Raw genomic sequence first — 8,570 nt, 5'->3', positions numbered from 1 at the left:
CAGCAAAAGCACTTTTTCAGTCCGTTAAACAATACAGAAATTAAGTCAAATCTGTTACCTGTGTAGGTGAAAGTGATTCAATTGTCATTTTTTATGTGAACTAATTATTGTCAACATGAGTTCACTCACTTTATCACAGACTTCTACTGTCCTGTTTAAGTTTACTTATTAATGTTTACATTTCTGCCTCCAAGCCCAGTTTCCTGCATTTTGGCTCCTACACCTCCAGTTCCTCACAGCTGTATCCTGTCAGGTACTGGGGCCAGGGCGGTTCGGTTGGGCTTTTGTTTTTTCAATTCCGGGTTGTTGGGCTTTATTTTGGTGTTTCCGGTTTTCGTGCCGTTTCTCATTCTCGCGTTCTTTACCTTCTGTCATTATTTTCGCCTGTTGCCAATCACGCTGAAAGTATTTAGCCTGTGTCTCCCCTGTCCTCATCATGTGGACTTGACTGTGCTTTGTTTGTGGTTTGTTCAGCTTCAAGCATTAAAACTGTTTTCGAGTACGATCTCCTGCGCCCTGCGCTTGTGTCCTCACCTCCAAGTACTGACATATACAACATGTTCTATGTTGGGATCCACATCTAAATTCTCTTTTGCATCTGATCCTTTAAACACAGGTTTTTGTTTTGCGATTGGAACAATCTTAATACAGAAGATTTTGAAGCGAAATAATACAGAGGCATTTGTAATCAGGAAATATTACATCAAACAGATACATTTAGTATCAGAATCGTAATGAGGAAGCAATGAACTTGCTATGAATATCTTTAATCTATTTTTGAAAATTCCCCAGGTGTCTTATTTTGTACTTTGTACACAACTTCCTGTTCCTGCACGATCTGTTTTGTGTTGAATTGATGCATTTAGCCAGACATCTGGCTAAAGTAGAAATAAAACTCCTTGACTAATATATTCCATTGAATAACCTACTGCTTTTTCTCAAGACCTTAAAGTTATTCACTGATCTTCTTCTTCATCCCACAACGACACCTTTTTTTTCTTTTTTTTTCCCATAACCACATCAAGTGACAGCCTGTCCTGTTCACGGTGTCAATAAACATACACATGTGGCCTTGTTTTCTCTCTGTCCTCTAAATGTTTGACAAGACAGCCTTGTTAGGGGTGAGGAATGTTATTTCTTACTTCTCACACTTCCTCAGGTACATTGTATGTCATCATCCCTTCAATAAATAATGGGTTGTACCGCCGGTTTCCCATTCGGCGCAGCCTCATGACATAAATATGAACACGCCTTTGACTTGACAAGAGGTAATGAGACGTTTGACTGCTGCGACTGTCGCACAGCTGATGGGGCTGCTGTCTGCGGTGATGCGCTGCGCAATCAAAATAAAAATAAAAAAAAGCTGCAGAATAAATTTCATAAATCAGCTGTTTCGCCACAGCTGTCAATAAGAACTCGCATTGCTGAATTTATCTGGCATTCGAAGTGCAGCTCAGAGAAAGAGCAGGGTAATTAGTACTAACTGGTAAATTTCTGCAGGACGACGAAATGACTGACTGATGCTTCTCTGGAGCAATATTTCTTATGGGTGTTGAGAGCCATTTGCTGCATGCAGGAGCCCATCTGTGCCCAATGGCCGGGCAGAAATCCCTCAGCAGGAAACTCTCCAGCTCAGCTATATAGAAAGAGAGAAAAGATAAAACAGCAGCACCATTATAATGCCAGCCGGCAACAAATATCCGTCCTAATTACACCACAATTGTATTAAACTTGCTATTATGTAGCAATTAAATTTGCGTAAGCTCTGGCTCCAGTAGCATGGGTAATTAAAACGCGAAAGCAGTAAAAAAAAAAAAACCTAAGCAGAAACTTTCCCTGCGCTGGAGCTCCAGCTCCTCCCAGCATGACAGTATTCAGAGGATCAGTCAAGTCTAAGACAGGCATTCAGACAGCCTTTTTGATTTGGACCATTCATTTCCAGATATGCTTTATTAAATCCGTCGCTGTCCAGCCCTTTGAAAGGTGCAACACGTCTGCATGGAATGTGACACAAAGCAGCACTGAACATGTTGCAGGGAAACGCTGCATGTATGTGTTTGGTATTCAGTTTGGGAGGCAGAAAGCTACATAGGGAAGTAGCTTATATATGCCAACGTGATAATGATGATGATTGTATTTTATTTTGGACATAGACTTTAAAATAAGAACTGCTCTATAGTGAAAACGTATTTGGATCATTGACTTGACACAAGAACTGGACCGAGTGAGTATGACCTCACACATAGAAAAATGTCTTCCAGCTCCAACAAAATGAAGTCAGTTCAGTCACCATTTCTATGAGATATGGACAGAAGGTCCACCTCGCAAAAGTTGCATACTAGATCAGTTACATCTTAAAGGGGATGTCTTTCAGTTCCCTTCAGACTCTTACGGCTACCTTAAGGGAACGGTCCCCTGCCCCCGGGCTGTGGACCGTTACCGCTCCACTGGGGTCATTCAAGGAGAGATGAAAAACCACAAACACACAGTGAAAGAAAATGAGCCATAAAATGACTAAAATATGAATTGATCATCAATGAAAGAAAGGAAAAATAAACAGAGGTGTATTGCCCAGAGATTTTTCTACAGAATTTTGCATGATTTATCACATCAATTTCTTTTCCAAAAAATGCTTTTATTTTTAGTTTGCCGTCCACTATAACAACATTAGACATGACGCACAGACTTAATAACATAGTTTTGCAAATTACTCCACAGCCACAGTCATTCATCTTAGCTCGTTATCTTGAAATCTTTCTCATTTGTTTTGCCCCACCACATTCATTCTTTAAGAAAAACATTAACAGTTGAATTGGCTGTTTTCTCCTTTGGGACCTTTCCATCTCCTGACACACTGCACTTTTAGCCATTTACAGTCTTTTTCTGCTTTTCATGCACCTCAGAGCTTAAAACTAGGATGGATAGGAAATGTATACATTTTACCTACTGCATATAAGTTCCATCAAAGAGTAAATACTAGAACATACTATAACCTTAACGCAGTTAAGTTCAGCAAAGACAAAACAACAGAAAACTCCCTGCTGATGAATAAATGAGGAAAAACTGCAGGTTGTTTCTGAAGTCTGATTTGTAAAAATCTTGGTGAGGCTAAAGTTTGTGAAGCAAACACTGCAGCATACATAATAAAAGTGGCGTATACTTATATATTTAGTACCTTCTTAGAAGGCGCAAAGAGCTTTACAGTCACCGTCCCATGATGGCGGCTCCACTGCCAGACAATTGCACCAACCTATAACCACCAGGAGCAATGTGGGGTTCAGTGTCTTGACCAAGGACACATCAACACATGGCGGGAACCAAACCTACAATATTCCAATCAGAGGTCGACCGCTCTACCTCAGCAACACGGCTGCACTGTTTTAGGGCCACCAAAAAAAAAAAAGCTCGGCTTTACCGAAACCAAACCCCAGTTAGCCAGCTACACTAACAATAATTCTGAACAGTAATAAAATGTTCAGAATTTCTCTGTTTTTGAAACCTATCTGGAAATAAAGCTTCACAAAATGATTCACATCCTTCATCTTCAAGCAAGGCTCCAATAAACAGACAACTTTTTGGTGTTTTTTCTCGCTAATTTATGGTTTTATTCCTCTAAAATAATGACTCTTTTTCTCCTAAATTTACGAAATTTAAAATTGTAAATGTACGACTTTACTCTTGTTATTTAATAGTTAAGACTGTTTTCTCGTAAATTTATCACTTTAAAGTCATTATTTAAAAATAGAAAAATATTTTTGTTTTTGGAAACTGGACCTAAAACGCTGTCAATATATAAAAGGGAAAATGTGAAAATGATTGCACTCTTCCCCGTCAAAAATAGAAAGTTTGAATTTAAGGATGCAGTTGGAGAACATGTATATCTTCCAAAATGCAAAAATATGCTAAAAAATAATAGTATTTTAAATGTAACGTCAGTGCTGGAGCCTCTGTCAGACAGTTATGACAGGATAATTCAACATCGCTGGTAAACTTTTTCCATTGGCTAAAATTCTGTGAGGGATTATTGTGCCTCGGAGAAGTTCTGTGTCAAGATGGGAAGTTCACACCAGGATTAAAAGTTAATACTTTTGACTGCTGCTGCTGATCGACAGCAGGAACTTTTGCAGCCTTTTTTTATATATATATATTTCTCTTACTCCCCCCTGCATCATTACTGCTTTTAGTATTGATTGTCTGCTGCCTCGTGAATTATGCATCCTGCAGCCTGGGTTCAGAGGATCCCAGGTGTGTTTGTCAAAAAAAGGAGATACATGGAATTGGACAGTGTGGCTGGGGGGGCCAAAAATCCATACTGGTCACATTATGTCACTGTGCCAGTTTTAATCTGCAGAGCCTCAATGCAAGCTGGTGGCAGGGCTTAGAGTAATAAGGGATGTGTTTCTGTCTCGGCTGCTCCCTCGACTGTCAGGATGTAGTTCAATATTGCCGGATGACAGAGATTCTTTACCATCAGTGTGTGGCTTGCGGCTTTCAGCCGGTCTGGACCTGTTTGAGGATGTTTCTTTAGCAAAGAAAAAACTGGGTTTGATGGGTTCACCAGGGGTTTTATTTTCTTTCACAGAATGTATCATAATCCAATTCAGCCATTATTCATGTTTATTTATTTCTTGCATAAGAACATTTGCTACAGAAAGTTTGGCCCAAATTAATTCCAAATTCCTTAAATTGTCTAAAAGAAATCCAGACTAAATTACATATACAGTGGTTTTACACAGCTTGCCCAGTGTGTGGCAGTTACATGAGAACCAATGGGAAATTGTTCACCTTTCCAGCAGCCTCCAGTGGGAATTTGAAATGGTGCAACATTTGGGACTTTCCAGTTGGCTACAATTCATTCATCTTCTTCTGTTTTATCCGTTTCGGGGTCACGGGGGCTGCCGGAGCCTATCACTTATGGGCGGAGGCAGGGGACACCCTGGACAGGTCGCCAGTCTGTCGCAGGGTCACAGACCCATGCACATTCACATTCAAACCAATGGACAACTTAGTAACCCATGAAGCATGTTTTTGGATGGTGGGAGGAAGCCGGGGTCCCTGGAGAAAACCCACGCATGCACGGGGAGAACATGTTGGCTACAAATTCAACAAAAAACGTTGAAGACTGATTTTCTTAATTTTCCACCATTTTCATATCATTTTAGTGATGTTGAGTTCCCTGTTAGGAAATCTGGCTTGTATCCTGCTAGAGGTTTAGAGCGCTAAGTTGGTTAAGCATAGAACTAACACATGGAAAACTAGGGTTTGGGGACCGGCCCAGGTGGAATGCCAGACTCGGGCCCCTTGTGGCTACATACTGTAGATGGCCGGTAGCGCAAAGGGTCTTGCTCAAAGACCCAAGCCCCCTGGGAAACAACTCCCTGGTTTCCCATGCACCAGTCCAACATGCAGCCAACTGAGCCACAGTCTATTGCAGGGTCAAAAAAAAGGAGTCTCGATGCGGTCATATTTGGACCAGGTGTAGATAAAGTCTCAGCAGTTTCCGGCCATAAGATGTCCATGGAAGGGCGGGTCTCCAAAGCAGACGAGTCTTCCTTTGATGAAAGCGGCCTGGGAGGAGTGTTGCAAACACAATAGGGTCAAAGAAGGAGCAAGTCTGGCTGCTTTTATTGTGAAGTTGGTGTTACTTTCTCAACGTCCTCCAATGAATGGAATCGTGATTTTCATGAGACCTGTTAAGAGCAGGTGTGTCTCGGATACAATTTCAAACAGTTTTTTGTGTCCTTATTCTTGTCCACCTCCCAGCTGACGATCCCGCTGCCTGAGCCAAGTGCTTACCAACAAAGAAACAACGGCCAATCATCTGGATCTTTCCACTTTTCCGAAGATCCCCACTCTACTGGGTGGAGCCGTCATCGAACCAGAGCTGACTGTCAGACCTCCGTCAGGGTTTTCACATCACCTAACCATTTCCGCTGAAAATGTCACAATAAATGAGCATGAGAACAAGTTTCTCATGTTTCTTAGTTGAGCTCTGGGAGACGCATACCCGATCTCTTCCTGTAAAGAATATCAGGTGAGGAAATCTCCATTTCAACTCTTTTGTAGCAGCAGACATGTTTTCAAAGCCTGAAGGAAGATCATAAAATATGTTTAAAAGTCACGTTTCACAGAAAAATTGTGTTTAATTAAGACTTTTGCAGTTAATTTGCTTGTTTACCTCTATAGTAAGTCAGTGGAGAGCGCCTGCTGCTGCTGTTTGGCTGTGGTGCTCCTTTATGTAAACAGAAGAAAGCCTGGGAAGGAGCCAGAGACACAACATCCTCTCTCTGACCTCACATTCAATCTGCTCAGAATAGACCTTCACATGAGCAAAGAATCACGGAAATGTTTGTTCAAACTCTTATCTCAACTCTATATTTCCTCTGGGCTTCTGCAATGTGAGCTGCATGGTTTATGTTTAGACCTGTAGCATGCATTGCTAAACCCTCAGGACAACTCCCTGGCCTTTGCAGCTTCCAAAGTCACGTTTGCAGCACAGCAGATCAGAGAATATTCCACTGGTTACGCAATTTTTGCTAAAACCTACACGTTTACTACAAATATATACCCAAAATACATGTACCTTTAGCCCAATTTTAATAAAAGTATGTTTATATCAATCAATCAATTTATTACTTGTATAGCACTTATAAAAGCAGAGGCAACCAAAGTGCTTAACATAAAATCAGAAACGATATGATACAATAAAGAAACAATAAAATCAATTAAACAATAAAAGCAATAAAAATACATATAAAATGATATATAAATATCATTGTATATTGAATTTAAAATGTATTTTTCTTCTTTTTATCTAATAAATTTACCCTGGAAAACACTGTCTGACAAAGAACGGTTTGAGCTTTCATAAAAAAAAGCCTTTGCATGATCATTTTGATGGAACTAAATTTTAAAAGGTAAATTAACTTAGTAGTAATGATTACAAAGGAGAATCCTAACAGATTATGTCTTATACTCCAATATTCAGGTTTTACATGGATGCAAAACCAACACTTTCCTGCTTTTAAATTCAACTCACTGTATTTGCGTGAACTCAGTATACAGGTTTACACAACAGGAACCGGATTTTCACATCAATGGATTCTGTCAAGAACCTTATCAAGTCATGACCATTGAAACTTCACTGTAAACCTATGGCAGAAATCTACTTCTGACTTATTTTTACTTTTCTTTTTCAAATTATAAAAACCCAATTTACACAATACTGGACATTTAATAAATCAGGTTGATTAAAAAAACTGCGAGGATTCCGTGTTTTAGCTTGATTTTTTGTTGGTCATGTTTTACGTAGCCCCTTGTCAGTCATGTATAACAAAAGACCGAAATTTCACACGTGGAAAATGCGCAAAATGGAAAATACTTAGTAACGTGGTCTTTAGCGCAAAGTAGCTTTTCTCTGTTCTAGAATCCCCTGGAATTACGTTAATTGCGTCAACGGTTGAAGAGTTACTGTAGTCCAAAGCACGCCAACACTGGAGCTGCAGCTTCTGTTGTTTAGATCAGTAAAAACAGTTTGAAAGGGTTAAAAAACTGTTTCCAACAATATCCAGCCTGACATTGCAACTTGCAGAAAGTTCTGACAAATCCGTGAACACTTTACATTCATAATCTGAAGCACGCCGCCTCCCTTGTCCACATTGTGTTTCAGGTGTCGGCTAATCTCGTCTCACTTGTCTAGTGTTGCCGTTTCATCAAAATCTCCCTTTCTTGGCAGGCATTGCTGCAGCAGAACAAGCCTCTCTCCTATTACAAAAGGCTTGGTTTTAATAAGCGTCCAGGCTATATCCGCACTGTATTCGGTTTCCTCAGATCTTGAAAACACCGCCGTAAAGTAGCTGAAATTTACTGCTTTGCCCCCCTTAGGTTTTTTTTTTTTTTTCTCACAGGGAGATTCCCTTGCGCTGCTTCATTCACTCCTGCCAGAAATATTGCTTTGCTCTCCCTCGGCCTGTGGGAGAAATATGGAAATTTTTACAGTAAGAAGTTTAGAAGGAGACTAATTGGAGTTGTGCCAGGATAAGACACCCCCACCTTCCCTGAGTCCTGAGGCATTAAAGGCCTGCCAGCCATGCCTGAACCGGGTTGCGTCACACACACAGGCTTCATTAATTAGACTGGGCTTAAGTGGAAAGCTGCTCATTTGAGAGGAAAAGCACCACGGAGCACATGTTTCATAAGTGCTGCAATAAACAGCATATTATCCCAGAATTTCATTTTTGTTGCCGGTGTTTATGTTGGTCTGTGTAAGCTGAAAGACCCACTCCAATGAAAATGTTGTTCTTTGGTGTTTCAACATGTGGCTCTTTTTAATGATGGAAGACGTATATAAATAAAATAAAGCTTTATATTGTGTTTCTGAGTATTTTTTTATTCAAATTGTTGTGAATCAGAAACAGATTTAAAAAAATGCTGCAGTTGTTATGTATAACTACAATGGGCGTGGCACAAGTTCCCGGACCGCTTCATTCTTATGCATCCACTTACAGACAAATAGATCCATGAACCTCTTTATTTTCCTCATCTGAGCTGGAATCTGGCTCAAACCTCTA

The 8,570-nt window shown here is 40.2% G+C and overlaps 1 long non-coding RNA gene across 1 annotated transcript; it reads right to left on the bottom strand.

Moving 5' to 3' along the window:
• Positions 1–5,796: 5,796 nt before the first annotated feature.
• Positions 5,797–6,313, bottom strand: LOC105356655 (uncharacterized). The gene is made up of 3 exons (XR_910756.4): positions 6,179–6,313; positions 6,008–6,087; positions 5,797–5,933 (listed from the first exon to the last, which is right to left on the bottom strand). It is a non-coding gene; the product is annotated as an uncharacterized LOC105356655 (long non-coding RNA).
• Between the last annotated feature and the right edge of the window lie 2,257 nt (positions 6,314–8,570).

The sequence above is a fragment of the Oryzias latipes genome, chromosome 20 (assembly GCF_053564925.1).
Source record: "Oryzias latipes strain Hd-rR chromosome 20, Olatipes_Hd-rR_3.1".
Lineage (NCBI taxonomy): Eukaryota > Metazoa > Chordata > Actinopteri > Beloniformes > Adrianichthyidae > Oryzias > Oryzias latipes.
This window is presented reverse-complemented; position numbering and strand designations above follow the sequence as displayed.